Here is a 6,024-nt window from a genome sequence, read left to right as displayed (position 1 = left end):
ACTATGGGGATTCAATACTAGAGAAACAACCAAAAGAAGGGCAGGAAAAAGAGACTGAGAAGGTGAGAGGGAATCGGGAAAAGACAGTGATCTGGCAGTCACTAGAGGAAAGAGTTTTAACAAGCAGGAAGTGGATTCAATTGCTGATGATAAGGACTAAACATTAACCTTGAATTGATAAGGGAGTTATAATGCCCTGAACAGTGATGTGAGGACATCACAAATGGCAAAATGCTGGGGCAGGATGCAGGCACTGCTGGAGCTACAAAAGGTTAATTATCAAAATCATTACATACCTGCAAGAGAGAGAAAGTAACCTGGATCCAACACGTGAGCATAATTAACAGTAGTGAGATGGTTAAAAAAATACTGAGGCATCTCATCTATTTGACATACCTGGAGCAGTTAATATCTGCTGCTGAGGTTTCCACTACTGATGCAAGAAAAAAGTGTCCTTCCACTTTCTATCCGATTGTGGCAGTCAAGATTGCATGAAGAAATACAGGAATTACTTAAACATGGCAGGGGGGTGGATAACTTTTGCAACTCAGAAATAATCTTGTCAACAGCGAACAGTCTGTTTTACTCCAAAAAAGGAATCTAAAATTTGAGTTTTAAAAAAAAATTTGTTCAAAGGAAAAATATTCAAGTGATACTAATTCCCTCACTATCAATTTTCATAGTTTATTTGGCTTTATTTCCAAAATCAATCCCAAATCCAACTCCTTCTACAGTGGCTTTCTACTGTGTTAATTTAACTAATTTGGAACTACTTCCCTTTCTTATGTGATTGTGGGTTAGATTTGGATAAGAAAAATTTGCATGTGAGTCCAACTTGGGAGGTGATAGAGCTGCCATTGAGGTCTACAGGTGAGTGCAGGGTGCCGTGCTGCAACTCACTGATTTGTTGGCTCACCTTGTCGGAGGGGGGCAACAGCTGAGCCCAAAGCTCCTCCAGCTCCCTCTACATTTCCTCTTCTAGCCTCTCCATGTCCTGGGCCAGGTGCTTATGTAACTCTACAGGGAAGGCCACCTGCATCATCAAGGCACTGAGAGACAGATGAGGATCCACTCTGTCCAGTATTGTCTCTGTTTCATATTCAGCTTTTCTTCTCAACTCCTGGACCTACTAGTTTTAGGCCTTATATAGATTCCATGTTCTTGGACACATTTCTTCAGCCTGATCCTGCCAGACCTAGTTATAAAGGAGGGAGGACACTGTCTTTAGAATCATACAAACCAAGTGAAAACCCACCCTCAGCCACTTACAAGTTGTGAGACCTTGATTAAGAATCTTTACCTCTCTTAACCTAAATGTCCCAACTGTTAGGTAGAATTAAAATATCCACACTGAAAATTTGTGGTAGGATATAAAGATGAGAGTTAAGGTGCCTGTAAAGCATAAATTCAGTGTTCAGCACAGGGCAGGTGTTCAATAACTGGTAGTAAATGGCTATGACTTGGTGTTGTCCTCCACAGCTTCATATCTCAGCTGAGATTAGACCCATTGCACCTGGGTCCGGTAGCATCTTAATGGCCTAGTCCACCAAGCCAATTGAAGAGTCCAGTGTCCCTCTTGTCAGGCCCCAGAGCAAGAAGAAGAAAAACACATCTTCCCTAAGATTCTACCTGAGAACCAGGGCATCTTAAAGCCATCCTGGGAGTATGATTGGAGTAGGGTGGAGAGCTGAGAATTTGTCAGCAGCAGCAAAGGTACAGCCTGCATCCAAGGCCACTGCTGTCAATTTGTAGCCCTGACCCAGTCTCTTCAACCCAACACTACCCTTGACACCTACCTTCTGGATTAAGCCTAGTCAGCCCAGGTCTAGCACAACACTCTTCATTGGAAATGCCCCTGGAAAATCAGAATAGAGTTCCATTCAAAGCATCATGCTCAACCTCACTTGCCATATTGATCCTAACTTGTCTCTTGAAATACCCTCCCTGCCAAACAGTGCTATCACTATCCTATTCATCAGAGGTTCTACATCTTCTTGACTACCCGGGACCTAGATTATAGCCTTCACCCCCAGTGTGTGTTCTTATGCAAAGTACCATTCAAAGCTGGGTATGTTATTCTGCTGTCCAGTGCCCAAGCACACCAGAAAGAATGAATCAGCTCTGGTGCTTTTGTCTCATACTCTAAAGACACCACTGCTGCCACCCTCCACCAAAACAGCTTCTTCTCTCAAAATGTCAATTTCCCCTTCCACCAATCCCACGTCTCCACTCCTCCTGGACCCGCTTGACATAATCCAGTGCTTAGCCCAGTGCCTGGCAAATAGAAAGCCCTAAATAAACACCTGTTGCCTGCTTCTCCATGGCAGGCATCAGAAACCTCCATCTCCTGGGGAGTATCTGGCTCTATCACCTACAAGCTGTGTGACCTTCCTACAGGTGACCTTGTCTCCCTGAGCCACAACTCCTTCACCTGTCAAATGGCAGTAGAAGAACCACCCTTCAGGGCTGTCAAGAAGGTGAGATCTAGCAGAGAACCTGGCTCCCACTCAGGGCCTCTCTAGTAAGAGACTGACCCATCATCTTTTTTTTTTTAATGCAGTCAGGTTTATGATCATGACCCATCATCTATTTGATGGTTGCCCTGGTGATGCCGCCTGAAGAACAGATGGCTTGGCTGGCAGGGGAAATAGTTTCCAGCCTCTCTTTTTTATTTCAGGATGTAGCTAAGGACCAAGTTGTATTATTGCTAAAGAATTCTTATTACTTTTTCCTGACTTTAACTATTTCCCATATTATATCCTATCACAAAGACCAAAAGCCTTTTAAGATTCTTACCACATAAGAAACACAAATGTCCTTCAAAATATTTAGTATTTCAATAAATAACAAAAACTGTAATATTTCATAAATAAATAATTTGAATCATAACCATCATCTAAGCTTTACCTCTTACCAAGGAGAAAGGTAAAGATACATGATTTTCCTATTGTCAGTACATAAAATGGAATTTTAAATTAAAATTTTATCAAAAGTGCATTTATTGTCATGGTTCTCAGCCCTGATTGGTCCTCAGAATCACCTATAGAGCATTAAACATAAAGATGGCTGTTTTAGGCCATTACAAATGTGCTGCTAAGAATATCTTATACAATACCTATCTCTTAGGACACGTACATATGCATCTCTATGAATTGTATACCTAAGAATAGAATTGCTAAGTTATAGGATGTGCATGTGATCAGCTTTAGTAGATACCACCAAAGAGTTCTTCAAAGTGGTTGCAGAAAACAACACTCACGCCAACAGTGTATGAGAACCCCCATTGTTCCATATCCAAAACCATTGCTTGGTATTTTATATCTTTTTTTATTGTAACCATTCCAGTGGGTGTTTTAATTTTAATTTCATGAACCATAAACGAAGGTGAGCACATATGTTTATTGGGTATTTATATATTTTCTTTGAGATGTGTCAAGCATTTTTAAAATTGAGGGTTTCTTTTAAACATATATGTATATTCATCCCTCTCTTCAGGGTACAAGTCCTTTGTTATATATGTATATGTGTGTGTGTGTGTATGTTGAGAATATTTTTCTTAATGTATCATTCTCTTAATGGTGACTTTTGTTGAACAGACATTCCCTTACTTTAATATATTGCAATTTATCAATTGTTAATCACCTAGGTGCCCATCAATAGTAAAATGGACGAATTATCATTTATTCGAACAATAAAATACTATAAAGCAATGAGAAAGAACAAATCACAGCTACCTGAAACAATATAGGTGAATCTCATGTAACATTGAAGATAAGAAGCTAGACACAAGAGTGTATATTGGTTTAATTCTGGGTCTTTTAAATTTCAGTTTCACAAACATAAAAGCTAATCCGTGACATTAGAAGTCAGGATGTTGCCCCCTTTCATTGGGCTGCAGGAGTGGGAAAGGGGTACATACTATGGCTCTCTTAAGCTGCTGGTGAGAATTTGTTTCTGGATCTAGGTGCTAATTATCCAATTTTGTTCAGTTTGTAAAAATTTATCTAGCTTTGCATTTGTAATATGATATGGTTACCTCAATAAAAAGTTAACCTTGGGTAACTGGAAGAGAGAAAGAGAATGTAATCCACCTTCAAAATAGAAAGAGCCTAATTAATGGCATTAATACATAGAAGATTTTTGCTCAAACCAAAAATCTTGGAATCATCCATGGTTCTTTCTTTCCTTCACATCTCCCATGTTTTTCATCAACTTCTGTTGGAACTATCACCAGAATAAACCCCAAATCCACCCATTTCTCTGCTCCACTGCTGCCATGCTAGTCCAGGCTACCCTCATCTCCCCTGGGCACCCGCAATGGCTACAACTGGTCTCCGTGTTTTCCTCTCTTGATTGCCTCCCTGTCCTCTCTCTTTCCAGGAACCCCACAGATCTTTTAACACGTAAATAAACAACAGTGGTCTCCTGCTTCAAACCCTCCACACTTAGCAAATAATCCAAACTACTTACCTTGGTGGGCAAAGCCCCACCTAGCTGGTTCCTACTTACCCTCTGACCTGGTACTGTCCTATGGCAGCCACTAGCCACATGTGGCTATTGAGCACTTGAAATGTGGCTAATGTCATTGAACAGCTGAATTTTAGATTTTATTTAATTTACATTAACTTAAATTTAAATAGCCAGTGTGGCTAGTGGCTACTGGCTACCATGCTGTATATCACAGATACAGAACGTTTCTGTCACCGCGGTAGGGTCTATTGGACAGCTATGCTCTGACCTCATGTCCCCATGGTCTCCCTTGCTTGCTGCACTTCGGCATCATTGGCCCTTGGCTGACCTTCTGCTTCTCATTCATATCAAGCTCCTTCTTCCCTGAGGCGCTTGCACAGATCGTTCTATTTAGACTTTGTGGCCCATTGATCTTCACATGACCGGCTAGACTCTGCTTCGATGTCACCTCCTCAGAAAGCCCTTCCCTTACCACCCAAGATAAAGTCTTCCTATTTTGTTATCTTCAAAGAATTTCTGGCTAGCTGAAAATATTCTTTATGTGAATTGTTTATTTACTGCCTCTACCCCATTTGGGTATGTTACTTCCCCCAGGGGAGGGACTTTGACTGTCTAGAGTAGGTGGAAAACTTAAGCTTGAAGAGGCAGTTTCTTCTTCTCTGGATTAAGAGAGCAGGAAGTGACCACAGTTGCTTTCCTGGAAGGAGAAAAGATTCATCAAAGATTGTACCACACGATCCCTATTTTCTCGAAAAAATAAGGCAAGGTTGTCTGCTGTGTATGAGCCTGCTAGGGATGAAGTGATTTGACGATCTGGGAAACCTAGTAAGGAACTACTGACGAGGATTTAAGTAGCCACAACTAAAAGGACCACAGAGCACCTGAGGACTCAGAAGAGAGTGGAGGGCATAAATGGTTTGCGGTACAATGTCTGGAATGATTTTTCTCCCATGAGAGGGACAGCCAGATGCACTTATCACATTCAATCCTTATAACAAGGTGTGTGCTAAAGCATCCACATTTTACAGGTGATCAAACCGAAAGGCAAAGAAATTAAATAAACTATTCGAGACCATGCAGCCAGTAAATGGAGGGGCTAGAATTTGAACCCTGGCATTCAGAACCCAGAGCCAGCACTCTTAGCCGTATTGCCATAGTGCCTTCCTCTTTATTAGAGAGATGCCTATAGTAGCCATTTCATCAAAAATGTAATAAATGAATGTTCACTGCAGAGCTCTCAGGCTTCTCATTTCTTCCAAAATGGCAAAGTTGTCATAAAAAACAAGATAAACAGGGTGCAGCGGTGTGCACCTGTAGTCCCAGTTACTCGGGAGGCTGAGGTGGGCAGGATCCCTTGAGCCCAGGAGTTTGAGGCCAGCCTGGGCAATGTAGCAAGACTCTCTCTCTCTCTCTTTTTTTTTTAAAGATGAGATAGATAGATAATGTAGAAACATTTTAGAACTTTTGCACATAAAACAATACATGTTATTCAAGAGCACATGTAAAAAGACATTCAATACTTGAAAATGGTTACATATGGGGAGATTGGGCACA

At 41.1% G+C, this 6,024-nt stretch overlaps 1 non-coding gene across 1 annotated transcript; it reads left to right on the top strand.

The window, feature by feature from the left end:
* Positions 1-378: 378 nt before the first annotated feature.
* Positions 379-507, top strand: LOC138377723 (small nucleolar RNA SNORA31). Its single transcript, XR_011231878.1, has one exon. It is a non-coding gene; the product is annotated as a small nucleolar RNA SNORA31 (small nucleolar RNA).
* The last annotated feature ends 5,517 nt before the right edge of the window (positions 508-6,024 follow it).

This window comes from Eulemur rufifrons, chromosome 29, assembly GCF_041146395.1.
Source record: "Eulemur rufifrons isolate Redbay chromosome 29, OSU_ERuf_1, whole genome shotgun sequence".
In the NCBI taxonomy this organism is placed as follows: Eukaryota; Metazoa; Chordata; class Mammalia; order Primates; family Lemuridae; genus Eulemur; species Eulemur rufifrons.
The sequence above is the reverse complement of the archived record's forward strand: the minus strand, read 5'-3'. Positions and strand labels throughout refer to the sequence as shown.